Raw genomic sequence first — 20,004 nt, 5'->3', positions numbered from 1 at the left:
GAGTTATCAGCAGCATGTCAGATTTAATCAAAACGAGCCTTTCTCTCGAAAACTGAGCTTTTCATTCGCCGCGAGGAGAACGGGGGGTCCCGAGCCGAAGCCGCTTTCCCCCTTCTTTATTTATTTAAAAATAAATAAATGAAGGCTTTTAAAAAGAGACTTCCCAATGAAAAGAGTGGCTGGACGTGATCCGGGCTGGTGCAGGCGGCAGATCCCTTTAGGCTACAGCGAGCAGCGCAGGGAGGCTGAGGAGAGAAGCGACGCTCTTGTTTTTTAGGAATTCACCATTTTCACCCCCTCCGGAGAAGGCATTTTATCATTTTGGATCATTCTGTCAAACAATATGATGTTGCTCATTTTTATCTGTCCCGTTTTACAAAGCCCCCGTTCACACTGCTGGCCAGGACAACGCGCCTCAGTACAAAAGAATAAAAGAGACAAGCCGGGAGGATATGGGATCGCTGCATGGATCAAAAAGGAGGAAAGAGGAGGAGGTGTGTGCGAGTGTGAGTGTGTGTGTGTGTGTGTGTGTGTGTGTGTGCGCGGTGGTCTCGCAGCGGCCCCGGGCCGGCTCCGTGCCCGGCGCTGCCCCGCAGCTCCGCGGCCGCGGCTCCCGCACCCGCTCCGCACCCCGCGGGGCCGCTGCTGCCGCTTCCCCGAAGGCTTTCGGAGCTGCCGTGCAGAAATAAGAAGAATTGAACGCAGAGAAATACAAAGAGAAATTAAAACCCGCAGGTGTGCCGGCAGCGAGGCGGGCGGCGGAGTTTTGGGGGGCTCCGTCCGCGCCGAGGTGCGGAGCGGCCCCGCGCCCGCGGAGAGCCGCGGCCATCGCTCCGCGCAGCCCCGCGCAGCCCGGCCGGCTCTGCCCGCGCCCCCTCCTCCGGCCGGCCCCGCTCCCCCTTCCCCACGGGAGCGGGGGGCTGCGACCACGGCAGCTGCTGGCTTATTTTTAGAGCATTTCCATTCCTCCGGTTAATTTTAGATCGATCCATTATTTAGCCCCAGTTCGCCTTTAGGGAAACCCAAGCTGGGGGCGGCCGGCGCTCCGCGGCCGCGGGACTTTCCCCCGTGCGAGGTGCGCGGCCGCGCAGGGAAGGCGACCGTGGGGATCCCCCCTCGCACCCCCGGCGCTGCCGGAGGGACGGGGCCGCGCCCCGCGGATCCTGCGCCTCCCCCGGCTGCTGGCCCGCGTCTCCCTGCGCTCTTTGCGCGCTGCCTTTCCCGCTGAGCTTGGCTTTCACCAGGCGCGGGTTTTCCACGTCTCCCGCAGCCTTTTCCCCTTTGGGAGACACCCCCAAATCCACACACGCCCCCCCCCCCCCCGCCCCTCCGAGCGGGGCCGAGGTGCCGGGGCTGCCCCGCGGGTCCCCGCCCGGCCCCAGGGGACCGCGGGTGGGTGGAGGAGGCACGGAGCCCCCGTCCGGCCCCTGGGAGGATGCGGTGCAGGTGCGGTTCACATTCGTGCGGTCGCACACGCTCCCCCCGGGCAGCCCCCGCCGTCCCGCACCGCGTCCATCCTCCCTCCGCCCCTGCGGCTGCACCCGGAGCCTCTCCCTGCTCCGGATCCAAACACCAGGCAAACGCCGGGCTGGTGCATGGTGAACCGCGAGTCGCCTTCAGTTTGGGGCTCGTTTTCCTGAAGGCGCGTCCTGGCGCCGGTCATGGACTCCTCTGTGCCTCCCCTCCCCTGGGAGAGGGCAGGGTACAGGTGGAGGGGCAGCCGGCGGTGCTGGCTCGGCTCGGCTCGCAGGGAGACATCCCCGACTCGGATACAGGCAGGAAAACATCCCGGGGAGCTGGCAAAACCAGGCAGCAGCACTCAGGTGTGCCAAGGTATCCTCTTGGGATCCACAAAATAAAATCAAAAGGGTCAGAAGAGTGGAGCCTGGTACAGGTTAGAGATTTGGGTGCTTTACAAAGCAAGGAGAGAGCAAAATTAATCAAATAAGTTAAAATACAGAATTATTATTATTAGGCAAATGAGGCTGCGTGAGAGAGAAGCTCTGCCGCCTTTTGGGCAAGAGGGCTGCAAAGTTAGCTGAGACCTGATTTGAAAAACAAAAAACAGAAAACACCCAAACATTTGGCAGTCGTTCAATCAAAATTCGTTTGTTCTTCAGATTCTCATTTTGCAAATCCCCACTCTAAACAAATGGATATTTATCCCCAGTTTTGGCTGCAAGCACCTGCACCCACTCTGCAGTCCCACGCAGCACTGGCATCCAGCAGTGCTGATTCCTGGAAGGGCCCTGCTCACGTCCCCAAACATCCCCAAAAAATGGCTAAAACCCATCTCCCGAAGACGCTGGCACATCCCTGCCCCTGGAGGAGGCTCCTGTACTGTGAGCCGTAATAAATACACAGGAACAAAAATCCCAGGCAAAAAAAAAAAAAATTCCTTTAAATTTGATTGATTGGAATTCATGGAGGGAAGGGATGGGTGGGAAGGGGTGCCGCTGGCCAGGGCTGTGGGGGAGGCCCAGGGCAGCCCCCAGCCCTGCTCATGCACAGCAGCAATATTGGGGTGAGACACGGACAGCCCCAGCTCATCCCCCAGGGAATGGCTGCTCTGGGAAGGGATGTGCTTAGGCCACCCTCGCTCCTTCAAAACCTGGGGATTGCTCCATTTAGGGATGGAAAGGGCACTCTGGAGAGGCTCAGGAGAGAAGATTCTGTGTGAAAATGAGGGAATTTTACGTGAAAATGCCCTTATTTCTCTGAATAAACCAACAGGACAGAATATTTTTTCCTTCATGTCCGTGTGGCCCGAAGGGATGGTGCAAGTGGTGCCGGCGTGGCAGCAAATATGGGGACGTGCCTTCAGAGGGGGGGATGCAGCTCAGAAATAAAGGACGCGACTCAGAATGAGGAGCCAGAGCCAGGCAGCAGCGGCAGCTCCTTTCACACCCCTGTGCCCTGGCAGGCAGGCAGGAGGTGCGAGGGACACACAGCAGGGCTGTTTGCTCAGCTATTCCCCTGGCCAGCCAGATGCAAATGAAGACGCTAAGAGGATTTCCAGGGCCGTGAGGAAATCCCTTTGCTGAAAACCGGGAGCTCTCCATGGGCTGCCCCAGTGCTCCTGGCAGCACTTAACTCACAGACACCCCGTGAGATTCCCCACACCGTGAGATCCACCAGCTGATTCCATTCCATTCCATTCCATTCCATTTCATTTCATTCCTCAGCACAGCCAGGACACTGGTGGGAGCCAGCTCCCCCTCCTCGTGCTCTGCTGCTTCCCAGGGCTTTGTTTGTTTGTTTTTAGCAGGATAGTTCTGTACAGCACCCTCGATTCCCTTTATTAAGCGCGCCAAGACAAGGGGTGAGTTATGGCTGTTGTTAATAAAATTACTCTGCTAATATTTTTCCCCAACTCGTGGAATATTATTGATGGGTCAGGGATGGGCCCATCCCGAGGCACGGGGCCCATGCATCACCCCAGCTCCACGTGCACCATCCAAATGGGGCCTTGGTGGAGCGTAAGTGGTGCACAGGCCTTTTATGGGCCTTCTGCAGAACGGTGAATTTTACCCAAAATGCAGGTTAAAACCCATGTTAGGTATTAATGTAATCAGGTCCATAATCTCTCCATCAAAAACTCCCCAAGCACCTCTTCACCTGCTAAACCAGGTAGCTCCTTATCTGGAGAGTGCTGTAACACATTCTAGGGGACTTCTTGGTTGTTTTTGGGAAAGAAAATATGAATTGCTCAGTGCCTGCAAGTCCTGGCTTAGGGCAGGGCATGGGGAGTCACCAAAGGGCCATCCTGACCTGCCAGTCCAACATTTTCCTCCTCCACCTTCAAACACCGAATTAAATTTTTCTATGAAAACTTGGTGACCTCTACAAACGTATTGGAAACAGAAGTGCCACTGTAGAAGGAAAAAATCCTGCTTTATTCCCCCCCCCATCCACCAAAATCTATTTTTTAAGACCAAAAAATATCTATTTTCTATTTTTAAATTTTTTTGGGGCGACACACTTCCAGGAGAGCTGCAGATTCCTTCCCCCAAGAAGCTTTATCAGCTCCATTCATCAGGGCATTTCTGCAAATTCCATTTAGATCCTTCACCTTATTAGAGGTATTTTATTAAACATTTTATTAAAGTCTTTTAATGCCTTCCAGGGCATGTTGTAAAACCCCACTGATTTCAGAAGCTTCTGGATGAGCTTTTCCAGCACTTCCATGTTGAGAGCACATGTTGGCAACTTTGCTCCTGTCTAGGACAGGACAGATAAAACCAGGGAGGGTTTTAACTTTGACCAAAATCATTAAAGGGTGGTATTTCCAATTAAAAGTAGAGGATGTGAAGAATAAGTATTTATTCCCTAAAGCACGTCAGTATTATTATTTTTTGTTGGATTTTCTGCTTTTGCTCAGGTGAGAAAAATTTCCAAGAGGAATTCCAGCTGAGGAAGTGATAAAATATGTTGAGCTGGGTCAGGCAGTATTTGCAGTCTGTAAATAAAGATTATTTAGGGACTCTTGTTAAAGTATTCTGTGATAGAAGAGTTCAAAGACATTTTAAAATGGATTCTGAGCAACTGGGCAGAGAGAAAATATGTCTGTGGGACCATGAAACATTTATCTGTCCCGAAGGAGACAGGGAAAAAAAAAAAGCCAGGAATGATCTATCATAAGGGAGGAAATCTGCACCTCAGCATTTGCCAAAATGTCTTAATTGCTTTGTAAACTCATCTAAATAAATAAAACGTGAAGGGCTGTCTGGGCTCTCTGCTAAGGAGCACTGAGTATTGCCTGGGGATAAAAATCTTAATCCTGCCCAGGGCTGGGCTTGTGCCCAGTCTGGGCCTGGCTGCTCCTGGTGCAGGAGGTCAGGATGGGGCCACAGGGCTTGGAGCAGGTTCTGGAGGTGGGCAGTGATCCCTGCCCCAGCCTTGGCCACAGACAGGAAACTCACACCCATTGTGGCTCCTCTTTACTTGTTTTTTTACTGCTCCTTGCATTTTTTCCTGGTGAAAATGGCTCTGTGACACTCACGGATCATTCACTTTCAGGGCTTGCACACCATGGTTGTAAGAGGGCTCCTTAAAACTTTCCAACTTGTGGCTTTCCTCCTCAAAACCCAGATGAGATCATTGCTCAGGAATGTGTTACAGCACCCTCCAGATAAGGAGCTGCCTGGTTTAGCAGGTAGAAGAGGGGCCTGGGGAGATTTCAATAGAGAGATTGTGGACCTGATTACATTCTCGTGGCTCCTGTGACAAGGTGATTTTCCCCCTCTACTCCTCTGTGGTGAGACCCCATCTCCAGCTCCAGGGTCCCATCAGGATGTGGAGCTGCAGGATAAAATCCAGAGGAGGCCATGGAGCTGCTCCAGGGCTGGAGCTCCTCTGCTCTGGGGGTGCTCACCTGGAGAAGGGGAAGGCTCCAGGGAGACTTTAGAGCCCCTTCCAGTGCCTAAAGGTGCATAGCATTTAAACCATGTAAATGAATGAGACTTAAATATGTGCTTCAGGTTAACAATATTCTAAGGCTGAACTAGAGCTTCATTTTCCACATAGATCTTGTTCAAATTTGTAAGGTAAATTTTCATCTTCATATATATGAAATATCTTCCTTCCTGCCTTTCTCCTGATAGATTTTACCATTTTATTTTCATTTCTTAGTGAACCTCAACCTGGAGCAATGGTCACTCCTGTACTGAGGCTGCAGCAAAGGCAGCTCCTGAGTGGCTTCAGGCTGGAAATGGGGCTGGTGGGTGTTTGACAAACACTGCTCATGGAGAGAGGATGACCAGAGGAGGCTCATGGCTGAGACTTGTCACACTATCCTGCTGCTTTGGCTTTTATTAATTAATTAATTAGGTTTCTAATAACTAACAGCCCAGTCCTGCACTCCTTCTGCATGCAGAAAAGGACATTTTCTCATAAAGCTGCGCTGGATCCTGAACAACTTCTCTCATGGCATTGCTTCCCTTGCAGTAATTACTTGCAGGAGTTTTTCCCTGAGTTGGTAAGGATTTTTCAGGCTGTCATTCTGGGAAGGACATATGTCCAGCATAGCTATAGCTAGCATGTCCTGCATGATTTACATGTTTCTTACGTGTGTGAAATGTAATATACTTATATGTTTTGGAGCCATGTATTTAGATATGATCTCACATAAGTCTGGCAGATAAATATGTTCATCTCATATAGCACTGACAGACTTATTTTCACTTAGGACTGCTTTTATTCAAGGACTTCTTTCTGTCCTTGGTGTTGGCTCAGCTGGCTCATTATTAGGTCCAAATTTTCCCTTCAAATTTCAGCAATTGAAATAAAACCACATGAGCAACGTAATTGTTGTGTTTAAGTTAAATATTAATGTTAGATATGGATCCAGTGGTGGACGGATTGATGCCTGTCTGTGTGGGATTTGATAATTGCTAGGAACGGGAATGATGTTTTTATTTTCTATCTGCCCATGATATTTCAGTGACCAATCTCCAGGGTTTCATTCCTTTAAAGAATGACGTGGAACAGGCTGAGCTGCAGCTCCTGACCAGGTGAATGGCACCTCCCTTCAAAAACAACTTTGTGCAACTTGCTGCCAGAATTACCTGGACAGAAATCTCCTTGAATTTGTGTTTCTTTCACATTGCTCATCTGATTTCCTGAAGCTGAGGAAGAAGGGGGAGGAAGAGGAGTGTCCTGATTCTGAGGAAGGTACGAATCTGAAAATGGAGAACTTGAAAAAAAGTTCAAGAGGAGAAATTAATTAAATAAATGCTAATATAGAAGTAAAAAACCCCACTGCCTGACAGGAGAGCAGCATTTTAATGGCATAACTCGTGAATAACCTTGCTGAAAGGTCTTTGTGCTCGCTGCCCTTTGGTACCTGACTGTGCTTCTGTGCTGCAATGTTTGTTCCTGGTTTCTTCTGCTAAAGTTTATAAAGCCAACTTTAAAAAAAAAAGAGGGGGAGTGTTTCCATAATTATCTCCTCACCAATCTACTGCAGTAAATTACCCCCCAGCCCCATGCCTTGGTGCTTAACACAAACCAGATGAGAGAGCTTCATATTTAGTTTAATAAACTGTAATTTCTGACAAAGGTAACTGTCACCTTCTGTTTCATTCTGTGCGTTTATTTTTCAAGCACCAGAGCTGACCTCCGAACTCAATCTGCACTTGCCTATTGATGCATAAATATCTGTAATATCACAGTAAATTAAATTCAGTTTTAAAGGGTTTCTATTTAACAATCTGTCAGAACTTTCACAGCGTTTGATTTCTAGTTTCCTCTGTCCACTGACAGGTTTATCTCGATATGGCTTGATTAATGAAACCTTTTATTTGCAGTAAGCACACCTATTATTACCATAATCTCTTAATGCTTGCTTAGGCAACATTGTACTCTGACAGCAGGGCTCCAAAAACTTCCAGCCCCTTCACTCCTCAGCAGAACAGGCAGCAGGATTTGGGGTTGGAGAAGGGATGGCACGGGATGGAGAAGTGGAAGTCCTGCTCTCCACTCTTGGGGGTGTTTGCAAAATCAAGCAGTTTCCCAGTTTAGCAGGTTTGGAAATGTTATTTTCATGGAATAAATGTGCCTTATTAGAAAGTATTTTCACCTAAGATTAACAAATCCACATTTAGTTTTGATTAATATTTCCTAGGGAGGAAAGGGACGTCCTCAAGATGAATTCTTATGGGTGATTTGTTGAATTTAGAGAAATACACAATAGGATAGCCTGGAGAAGGTTGTATAGGTTTGGATATCAGAGTTGTTGACTCCAACTCCTGGTTTTCTTAGGAAAACCCTGGGAAAATCACTTCATCTCTCTGCGCTGAAATCCCATCTCACTGATGGTCGTGGGTAATGGAATAAATAGAATTACACCACACAAGGGCCAGAGCAAAACTGCTCCAGGTGAGAGACAGCCAGGCCAAAACATTCCAAATTTCTTTCCTTACTGCACAGGAGGAAGTTGAATTCCTGATCCCCCCACACTTCCAGCATGCAGAGTGTCTGAGGAGGACTCTGCAGCAGGGACTTGGATAAAAGATGAGCTGCCTTGGTACAGGACAGAACGAGGAAGGAACCAGCAAGTCACACCCCTGGACTAGGAAAAGAGGTGATTTTCACCTATGAAAGAGCTTCATGTTTAGACAAGTTAAGGAGCACTGCAAACTTCCCTGGGTCCCTGAGGAGTTTCTCTTTGCAGGTGAGGATGAACTTGCAGCCCCACGGAGAGCAAAGGGAGCCGTGACACCAAATTCATCATGGCCACGGTTCACTGGGAGTTTGATTCCATTCCTATTCTTGTTTACAGCTGGGATTTGGGCTTTTTCCAAGCTGCTCCTCGCTGGGAATTCTTTGTTATAAGCTGATTGTCAAACTCTGTCAGATTCTGACAATAAAGACCCCACCTCCCAACCTGAGCACCTGAATTGAAACTGAATAATTTAGGTGGGCTCCGATTTTTGGGTCATCTCCAACTTTCCAGGGACACCCTTTGCTTTTAGCTCTCCAGGATCTCTCTTCTGTTGAAATCCACATCCCTCTGGAATCAGGCACAAAGTTGCCAGTGAAGATTTGACTGCTTGCATGCCAACACAAGGATCCCATGTGGAAAATGTCACTCCAAACAGTCACAAATCCCTCCTGTGCAGAAATATCAAGAATTTCCATGTCAGCACTATTAAAAAGGAGAATAATTCTGAAGGTGATTTGTGCACTTGTTTCTTCAGGATGAAAACATTTCAAGAGGTTGATTGCATTAAGATGTTAATCAGCATCAGGAAACATTCTCAGCTCTGCAGTAAGACCCAGAGAGGCACGGGCATTCCTCAATAAACAACCCACAAATGAGGATTACATTTGTCTGTACAAGAGCACATGCAAAATCTGTCTGTACAAGCACTCTGCACATATAAACCTGATCTCAGAATATTTTCACGGTATAAAAACTTGGAGAGACTCATTAGAAGCAAACTGTATATTTTGACTCAATAAATGCAATATGGTTCGATGGTCCTGCACCCAGTGTGTGTTTCTGCAGCTCCAGGAGAGACACTTGCAATACACAACTGCCTGTCATAAAAGTGTTTATTTGCTCTGAAGTCCACATGCTGCTGCTGCAACCCTCCTGCTGGAATTATTATAATTCTCCAACACGTTTCAGACTTTTTTGGGTTGTTTCACACTCTGCTTTTTAACCTTCAACAACAAATATTGTTGTATCATGAAGACAGCAAATCCAAACAATTACATATGTAGTCCAAAGGCATACACAAGAAAATCAATATTTGACATCTTTGCAACTCCCTCCTTGGAGCAGCGCTCAATAGCTCTTATTCATTATACACTTATATCTCTTTCAGATTCGCCTTTGTCACCAGAAACCCATTTTTTTTTCTCCTTTGACTTCCACATAACTTCTTTGCCCTGTACTTTTACAGATGCCTTCTGGCTATAAATACTAATGAAATCTCTTTGCTTAATTCAATTTTGCTGGTACACTTACAGTTATGACCTAACTTTCCCACGAGAGAGACTGATTGAACATTCCAATACCTTATGGATGGGAGCAAACACTCCACAGAACTGGACTGACAATTTCCATAATTATAGAATTCACAGCCTAATGACCTTAAAAAACAATAAAAAGATCTCTTGTTAATTCCATTTCTGTTACTGACATTCAAGATATTTCATTTTTCACAGGACAACAAATTTACTTTTTATTTTCAAAAGAGCAGTCTATCCTTTTACCCTAGATTAAATTTTCTGAATATTGAAGGATTTCATTGAATATTTAGCATTTCTTTGTCTTTTAAAAGTTAGAATATTTATGATCCTTAGAATGCTCCTGACTGATTTATAGCAATCAATTATAAGAGTGCGTTTTGAAATAGCCCTTTTAAAAATGAAGAATAGAATAATTAAAAAGATCAGAAGTCCTCCCTTGCATATAATTATTTCATTATTTCATTACAGTGCAGAAATTGTTTTTGCTGACTGCGAACAATTTTAATTGAGCAAAAGCTGTATTAATATACGATAGCAAGCAGTTCTTCCTAAGAAATAAGAGCACTAATTGCCTAAATTTTTATTCAGCACAGTGAGCCTTAAAAGCCACATTGTAATATAAACCTAATCACTGGCTACAGTGGATCCTCTTGCCGTGGTGGAGACATTCCCAAGGCACAACCTTGCTGGGCAGTTAATTTATGCCTTCAACAGGTTTATTGCTGCATGAAACATTTGTTTGGGTGCTGATTTGTGGCAGGCTGGGAGCAGAGAGCTCTGTGCCTGCCCAAGCAGGGCTGCCCGTGGCACCCATGGCCACCCTGTCCCCACGTTTTGGTGGGGACACCACCAGGGTGGTGCCCATGTTGCTGTGGCTCCTCACTTCCCATCTGCTCCCCTCTCCAGCTGCTCCAGGGTTTCCATCAGAGCAGTGGGGAGGAAGTGAAACACCATCAAAGAGAAATTAAAAGCAGGAGCTTGGCTTTGGTGTCTTGAGTCACCATGGGAGCGAGGTTTCCCCTCACCGTAAGGATGTGGGGAGCTCGAGCTATTGCTGGAAGCTCTGAGCTGTACATACCCCACCCTGGGTAGGTGTCCCTGCTTTTCCAAGGAGAAGATGGTGGTGTTTGCAGCAGACTGGGCTTTGAGTGGGCTTGCTTTGGCCAGGAGACCTCTTCTCATTCTGCTATTGATCTCCACGTTGGAAATATTTCACCATCACTGGTGCCACCTCTCTTCAGGGGTCTGGATTATCTCTCCACCTGCTGAAAACCACCCCTGTGCTGGAACTCCTTTGTCACCGTGTGATGTGACAAATTATTGTCAGCTTTGCAAACACACACCAGTACCTTGGCCACAATGGTGCTTCCTAGAAGGGACTTGCGGAAGGGTGGGATTGGGCTGTCCCCAGTAATGGGGGCACTGACCGGGACTCTATAGGGGCATGGCTATAGGGGCAAGGGCACCCAGCAGCTGCTCTTTGCTCCCAGAGCCTCCCCACCCTCTGGGATGTAATATTCCAATGTGCCAGGCACAGGCAGCAGTTGCTATGTCCAGTTCCCAAGCAGTGCTCAACATCCCCACTGATACAGACCAAGAAACGTCGGTGAGGTTGGCTCAGAGTCCTTTAACTCCATCAAAGACAGTTTTTTGGAAGGAAGCAAAGTCTTTTTAATAAATAATAACACCTTAGCTGGCGCTGTGCTGGCAGATGGCTCGTGGTGGCTCCTGCCTAAGGTCTCTGAGCTCGACAAGAGGAGTCTGCAATCCATGTCAGAGGCAGTGCAGTGTGGAAGTGCAGACATGGAGTTATCAGGGAATAATTGCTGCAGGGGAGGTCTGGAGTTTGTCTGATGTCCAAGTTTCTCCTGTCACGGCGTGGTTGCTTCCAGGGTGCTGGGAGAAGTCGCCACTGGGGCTGCTGGTGGTTTGTGAATGAGGCTCTTTGTCAGTGCTCAGCTCTGACCCCCCTCCTCTCAAAGCTGGCTGAAGCCCATCCAAAGAAGCAAAGTGGAAATGAAAGATAAAATTCTGGTCCAATGCAGCAGCATTAATATAATGTCTGAATGGGAGAGAAAAGATTTACAATTACCTCAAAGTGAGGCTGGAATTTTCCTCCTGAGCTTGCTGCTTTCCAGTCCCACTGTGAAGCCTCAAATGCAGTTTTGGTGCCAAATTAACACTGTAGTGTTCAAGTAAGAGCAGTGGAAGTGCCAGTCCCAACAACAGCCGGCAGCACTCAAACACAGCCACATTAAGGATTGCCTGGCAGCAGATGTGATGTATCCCTCTGCTATTCCATAGTGGCAGCCCTCAGGTACATAGTCATAATTCCTGTGAGAGGCAGGCTCTGGAGATGACAGACTGAATAGTTACAATCTATCATGAAAAATTTTCAAGGATGAGTTAATGATTTTGTGCAATTTCCAGACCAGTTAGCTGAAGCCTGCAAGCTGGAGTTTCCCTGGGCTGCAGCTCACCAGGAACAAGTAACTGTTTTCTCCTTGTGCCTCAGTTTCCACTTCTGTAAAATAAGTGAGCATCCTGCCTTTTTCTGTGAAATGATTTAAATCTGTTTCAGAAAAATGCTGTACGGGAAATACTCCAGAGGAGGAAAAGGGGGTTATAATCAACCCAATGTTTCTTGCAGTAAAATCAGGGCTAAAATTAGTCCTGGGTTAACACTTTTGTTTTCCCTGAAGTGTTCCATCCCATGTTTTCCTGAAGGAGGTGCACAGGGTAAGACACAGAACCTGTCTTTCTTTGCCAGTGTCTGGTATCTGTGCAGAGGGAGGTGGGAGCTACTGGAAACTCCTTTTGTATCTGCCTGTTCCTAGCTGGAGCCTGATGTTGTGTGCATGGATTTTGTGCATGTGAAAAAGTCTTGCACCTTTCCAGGTGTGCTCTGCCCTGCTGTGATGAAAGTAATTTATAAACATCAACCCCACAAATCCCTGCACTGCCTTAATATCCTTACCTGTCTCTACTGAGTTGGTTTCAAAGAATTCCAGATCCAAGAATAGTTTGGGTTAAAAAGGACCTTAAATCCCATCTTGTTCTACCCTCTGCCATGGTCAGGGACACCTTCCACTGTCCCAGGGTGCTCCAATCCCCATTCAACCTGGCCTTGGACGCTGCCAGGGATGGGACATCCTCCTTTGCAGAGGTCTGAAGCTTAGTTTTCCAGCCTGTAAGAACTTGATAACAGCCTGGCCTTCCAGATGTTGGCTGGAAAGCCAAAAAATTGGGAAAGACCCTCAGTGACTCCACAGTCCACCGCTCCTCCCTGGATGCTCCAGGCAAGGCTGGTCCTCGCTGTGCTCTGGGACTCTGGCAAGGAGAGGAGTTTCCAGCTGTGTCCAGACACATTTTTGCAGCATTGGCTCTTGGCTCCCAGCTCTGTCCTTTGCAAAGGTTGGCACTTTTACTCTAGTGAGCCCTCTTGGTGCTTCCTCAGTGCCCGGGGTAATCAGCAAGAGGTCGGTTCCCTCCTTGTCCCAGGACAGCTGTGCTGGCAGTGTGGGATACAAAGGATTTACGCTGCCATCTGCGTCCTTTGTGCCTGCTCACGGCACTTCCCCCTGTGCCCGGCGAGATGGAGAAGGTTATTTGTCTTGAGAACATTTTCTCCTTCTCTCTCTTTTGTTTTGCGCCAGTGTCAACAAGCAATTTGCACCATAATTCGTTCTTGTTTGGGCCCTAATTGTCCCTCGCCGTCCCGAGCTGGCTGCTTGCCCCGCTGCTCCCAGGCTCTCCCCGGGGCTTTCCCAGAGCTCCACCGAGGCAGGGTCAGCCCCGGCTGCTGCTCCGAGGGCATCCCGCGGTATTCCATGAGAGAGGGAATAGGGAGAGCTCCAGGCAAACACTTTGGGGCAGTTTAAGGTGTGGTTCCCTCCAGGACAGCTGCTACTGCCCAATTCCCAGCCCTCCCGTGGAGCCTGGCTGAGAAAAGAGCAGCTCTGGAATGATGTGGGAGTGGAAGTGGAGAGCATCCTCTGTGCTGCTCCAGCCAGGCAGCCATCAGCACCCAAAAAAGCTCAGTTAAGGCTAAACTAATTTAGTTATACACAGACTGTACAATCGTTAATAAAACACCCAACACAAACCCCCCTCTTTTGCCAGGGTGACACGAGGCTTAATTAATTAGCACTTTCAGGTGCTTGGATAGCCCATTGGTGGGAAATCATAACTTATTCATTTTCCCCTCCAGGTGGTCAGAAAAGAGTTGGCATTTCATTCTCATGGATGCAAAAGAGGCATCTCCATTGCATACAAAATTTTGCAAAGGAGAGAAGACCTAGCAGAGGGCTCTCATTTCCTGGATGTGATTCTGATGGCAGGATTTATTGAAAGGCAGAGAAAAGCATGCTCTTGGGTATATTGAGTAAAACTCAGAGCAGGGGAGGAAGGCTTGGTGACAATCCAAAAGTTTCTACAAGGACAGGAGAACTTTTGTCATGGCCTTTTCAACCTGTGCCAATCAGGGGAGATGACAGGGAGGTGCAAGAAGATGCTTGGCAAATTCAGAGTGAAAAACGGAGCACACTTTTAAAATGTGGGGAGTAATTCAATTCACCTTCCTCTCTTTGATGCCCAAGAAACTGTAGGAGGGTTTAAACCTCAGGAATTCCCAGGGGGATTTGGTGACTCCTCCTGAGCTCCCTGTGCAGTTGGTGTGTGCTGCAAAGCCATTTCTGCACCCACTGCTTTGCCAGCACCACACACACACAGACACACGCTGCACCTCTGATGGCAAAAGCCGGAATGTATCGTTTAAAAAGGCTCCAAAAAATCCACTTTTCTTTTATAATAATATTTCCACAGGCCAAGAAATTGATGGCTGGAGTAGGGGAAAACATACATCTTTGCTTCCAAGTAATAGGCTGCAGATTTGCAAGACTAAATCCTTTTAAAAGCCCAGAATCACATCTACTCAGTCTGTAAAAGAAAAAGAAGTCTAATTTGATAACATTATACATAAAGCATTTTCTTGACTTAGATATATTTTAGGCATGCCAGTTATATAATACAGAACAAGCAGGGGGAAAGGACTTGATCACATTCAGATGATACTAAATTATCTTATGACACAGGCTGTATCTTTTTTACAACAGAAAATGGAAACAACTGTGTCCTTGACCTTCAAAAAGGAATTGACTTCCCTAGCTTAACTATTCAAACAAACAACTGTGTACTCTCTTCAATTCCTGTGATAATTTTGATTTACTGTAAATGACTGGATTTAATGAACTAAATTATGCTATTTAAATGCATTTTGTGAATGGTATTGTAGTTTGTTACTAAGCATTATGTCTATGCTAAAGTGTGCTGTAAATGATATGATATGGAACATATGTGCTGTATTCATAATTTAACTGTTGCTATGGAGTGCCTTCTTCAATAGGCTCCTTTGAAAAACGGGTTCTTTATTTACCTGGTGAAATGAAGGTGATTTCTCAGCAAACCTCTAGGTCTCACTGACCTTGACAGAATTACAGTGCTAATATTTTCACATGGATGAACTGTTCTTCAATAATTTTTCCCAAATAGATGGCACAAATAGGTTTTCCGTTAATGCCGTGACAGACTGCGTGTTTTCTAATCTCACTTTCCTTTTGGTTTGAACAAATGTTTATTACAGCTCTTGCAAAACGACTCCCATCCTCATTAGTGATAACAGGTTTGAGTTCAGAGCTGGATCTCAGGGTCTTGGATGTGATTCCCAGAAATGCCTTGAGCCTGATGCTGCAGAGGCAGCCAGTGCCCAGCTCCATTTCCAGCCATGCCATGCAACCTGTGTTATGCTCCTGTGGCTGAAACCCTTTGTATGTTTGGATTTCTCTGTTCTTAAGGCCACAAATTTGACTCAGTCTTGCTGATATTGGGATTTTTTTTTTGTACTTAAAGCCAGGTTTGTCAGAGCTAAATCCTGAAACTCTCCAAATTCCCTTTAGCCAGACACCTTTTTTCTTTCTGTCTCTGTGCCAGTCAGGCACATATAGATACTGATCACAAATTCAGGGAGTTATATGTAAAATTATATAAAAACAATTCCAATGTTTTCAGAAAATGACAGGAAGTTTAGTAAAGCCTCTAGAATTTCAATGGCTACTTTCAAATTTGGAGCCTCATTTCAGATTTTTCTTACTTTCTTCTTCTTTCCAAAGAGAAAATGACAGTAATTTCTGAGAGCAAAAAACAAAGCAAGAAAATTCTGGCAACAACAGAGAAGGATTTTTACAATATCTCAGAACATATCAGTCTTCATTCAATGTGCATTTAATGGGTCAAATAAGGACACTCTTGATGAAACATTGAGCCATATATAACACCACCTTTTAACTAATTTGGACATCCACAATAAATTATGGCCGCATTTCATAACTGTTCATCAACCACCAGCTCCCAAGGAGAACAGCTGAGTTTTCTGAGTATGGAATCTCTTGGAAAACCTGGCTGGTTCTAACTATATGAAATGTGTTATTATTGCAAACAAATGCAGCAAACATTGAAAGGGATTCTTTTTAATGGCCATATTTCCACCAGTGCACAGCAATGGTGGCATTTTCAGATGTGCAAAGGCTCCTCCTGGAGGTCACTTGTGTTGTCAGATGCCCTGCTCCACACTCAGGTGGGTTTTTGCAGACAGCCCTGGTTCCTGCCTGTGCCAGAAAACATAAAACAAACTGCTAAAAATATGAACACCTGTAGCATGGTTAAAAAATTCATGCTGAAAAGCTCATTTCAAAATGCTTCCAAACCTAATAGAAGTGTGGTATTGGTTTGGAAGTGTCTATAGAGGGAGAAAAACTTGAGGGTGACTTTATATTTTCACTTTCTCTTGGAGAAAAAAACCCATCTGCTGAAGGAAGGTGCACAAACAGCAAGGGAACAATGCTTCCCAAGACCTCACTAAAGCAGGTATTCCTGGCACCTTCTGCTCTGGGAACTCGAGCACATAGCCAACGTGTCCAGGAGGATGGAAAAGGTTTGGGCTTCAGCGAGTGCAGTGCCAGGAGCAGGATGGGACCCCTGCCCACCTTCCCAGCTGGCACAGCTCCATGAGAGGAGCTCCTCCTCTGGCACTTTGTATTTTGGGTAAATCAGCTGCGGTCTCAGATGATGTTCAGGGAGTGGATAGCGCCTCCCGAGCCAGGAATTGGCGTGGCAGAGCCGCCTGCCCCGGTACCTGCTCTGCATTGTGCACCATAATCGTGTGAGAGAAGGAGCTATTTTTCAGCAAGAGGCTATCGGATACTTCCCGTGCTGCATATCAACAACCAGATCTTGACCCAGAAATGTCAGTCCCCGCTCAGAGCAGACAAGGAAGCATAATTAGAGATGCTCTGGCAACGTATTTTAGCACTGACGGTGACAATGTTTAAATTTTTAATCAGGCATGTAACATAAAAAGCACATAACATGAAATGTGAAAAGAAAATTGGCAAATACCAACGTGCTGTTTGACACTTTATTTCACTGAAGGAAGTGAACATCAATAAACATTATTTATCATAAATGACAGAGAGGAAGGCGTGTTTCTAATAAAAACCTTCCCATTGCAAGGGGTGAATCTCATAAAAGCACCCTGATAGTACTGTAAAAGCTGTGCTGGGCCAGAACACGGAAGGAAACATGGAAATATTTATTGGGAAGCTGTGATGTGCACCCAGATGTGTTCCCTCATGACAGCTGGTTTTGGGGGGCAAAGAGGTCCCCCCAGGCTGCAGGGACTTTCATCCAGATGTGGCACAGCTCTGAGTCCTACAGGGGGGGACACAAATGTACCTGCACACGTGATACAGCAAATGGGCCCAGGTTTGGGGGTTTGACCCTTCAGGAAGTGCATCCCATGGCAAGCATTGCTCTGAGCTGGCAAACACTGAGCCAGGTATTTCTGGCTGGAAATTAGAGACAAACTGAAGAGGTGGGGTGGGCTGGGTCCAACGTACTGACCCAAGGTGCAAAGGGGAGCTGTTGTGTGACCCCCTCACCCCAAAGCTCTTCTGTTTTATCAATGCCTTTTAACTTCAGTGTCTTTGTAACCATGGTTGGCATTTTCTCCTGCCTAACCCCCATCCCTCCCACCATCCCTGCTGGATGTGGGCTCTGCTGAGTGAGCCCGTGGTGATCTGAGCTCGCTTTACAGAGTAGATGAATGCACCCAAAAATTACTTGAGGGAAGTGCCAATCCAAGTATGCCGAAGTTAGAAAGAGCCTGATTTAGGGCTATTCTGGTCACTTTAATTTGTCTCTGTCATATGCCTGAATAGAGAGTCAGTCTCCAACTGCATGATTCCAGCTGCTGCCACAAAAAAAGTACAAACTTAAAGAAAACAACCCCTCTGTGCAGTGCACACTGCAGGCGCTGAGGCAAAGAGTGTGTGGCTGCCTCTGAAGCCCTTGTGAGCATACGTGCACATTCTGATAATTTCTGAGTGTCCAAGCTCCTCTTTGCCTTCTCAACAGTTCTCCCTTTCCTTCCACTTGGAAATCCCCCTCTTTTCCAGTCCTATTCCCCAAAATCTGCCTCCCTGATCCAAATTCCTGCCTTTGCCTCCTTACTGCCAGGTCTGGCTCATCCCTGCAGCAGGGTTGTGTTTCCATGGTCTGTGCTGCTGGGATGTTGTGAGGTAGAGCTGGGAGCCTGGGAAGCCCTGCTCCAGTGCCAAAGCTGTGGGCTACTCTCCTCTTGCTTGCTCTGGTGGGATCATGATGGCCTGGGGAACAATGTGCTAAAGACAGTTTTCAAAGGATGTTGTGGACAAGCTGTAAAACCTCTAATTTTTTATAAACTTCACCCAATCCAGACAGAGTCAGGAGTTCATTCCCAAAAGCAACAGAAGCCTCCCAGCCAAATTTTAAGCACAAACCATACTGAAGTGAGATCTCCTCAATGAGATTGTTGTAAGATTCTTTTTAATGTGGGCAAAAGAAAATATTTTGCCTTTTCTTTGTTCTAAGAAAGATGTGAAACCTTCTTATTTTCCTTCTTTTTTCTTTTTTTCTTCTGAAATGCAGCTAGAGAATCCAGCTTGAGGCAGACAGTCATCATGGGACATTTCATCAAAAATGAGTAAAGGCTGGCAAAGATTTGGGCAACTGAAGGCAGATTCATACAACGGGGAGTGTCAGAAGCTGAACTGTAGGCACTGCTGTGCCCCACTTCTCATGGAATTCACAATAATGCTTTTCATGGGAGCCTGCCTGGGTTAACTCCTGGATGATCACAAGCCTGTGTGTTGCTAATAATAGCACCATTGGCTAAAATATCTCCACGTTTACTGGACGTTCATACTGCAGTTTTGTGCTCTGTATTGTCCTGCGTGTTCTCTTTTGTTTTCCATCCCCGTCATGCTGTTACACTAATATTTTCCATCTTGGTTCCAAGGGCTGCCACCATTAGCTGCTGCACCACGTGCACATTTGTGTCTCTCCATCAGATTTGTGAGGAGGCTGCTATGGCATGGCCAGCTCTCATGGCAGTGTTTCCTGAGAGCAGATGGTGACAGCTCAGCGCTGTCACCCGAGGCAGCTGGGGTGAGTTCCCTCTCTTGGAAGCATGGACTGTGACCATGGCATGGCTGGAACTGATCAGAAAGTCTGGGGAATTTGGGCAAAGAAAGAGAAAATTGTGTTTTTTATCTAAAGATATGTAGTTTTGATTTATTTCATATTAAGGCAACTGATAAAATCCTGCTGTCAGCCCTCACCACCCAGCAGGAGAAGCTGTTTCTATTATCTAAAGACACCACCCCAAATTAAGTTCCATCACACTGTGCTTGGTAGTTATGACAAAAAGTAAATTTGAGTCATGGAAGGGAACAAGAGAGTCTGCTACTGGATTGTTAGTCCTGCTTTAGACTTCATGGACTTGGTCAAGCCCAAGATAGTTTTTTTTCTGGACTGAAATCATAGCAAAACCCCAGGAATTAATGTTTATCCCAGCTCGCTACCGATTTTGGGGGCACTGGACTTCAGATCCTTACATTTGGCTTCATGGGGATTTAGATACTGAAGGATTTGGGTCTTAACTTCTGCTCTAGTTTCCCAGCTGAAAGACAGTAGTAATATTTCTCTGCCATACAGCAGCCTCACAGTGAGTAATTATTTCATATTTGTAGAGTACTTTGGGAAGAATGTGCTCCATATTGCTGATATTATTAACTTCTGGAGCCCAAGATGGAACAGTGAAGTGCCTCTGTGCTGTGCAGGCCGGATAATCTTGAAATATAAGGAATATTTAGAAGTTTTGACGGAGAAACTCTCAGCAACAAAAAGACATCCTTTCACACAGGAAGGATTTGGGGAAATAATGTAGAAGCATCAGTACACAGTCCATGCTCTTGTTGCAAAGTGAGTGTGTTTCCAGCCCACATCAAAGCTCTGTTTACTTCTCCTGTCAGATGATTTTGTGAGTGTTGCAGGGGGCTGGAGCACGTTGGGATGACAGAGTCAACTCACAGAAAGGACTTACTGAGGCAGCAGACGTGCAAGTAGAGGTCAGGGTTAGCATGGACAGGG

This window comes from Molothrus ater, chromosome 9 (genome assembly GCF_012460135.2).
Source record: "Molothrus ater isolate BHLD 08-10-18 breed brown headed cowbird chromosome 9, BPBGC_Mater_1.1, whole genome shotgun sequence".
Taxonomy (NCBI): Eukaryota; Metazoa; Chordata; class Aves; order Passeriformes; family Icteridae; genus Molothrus; species Molothrus ater.
Note: the sequence above shows the minus strand (reverse complement) of the source record.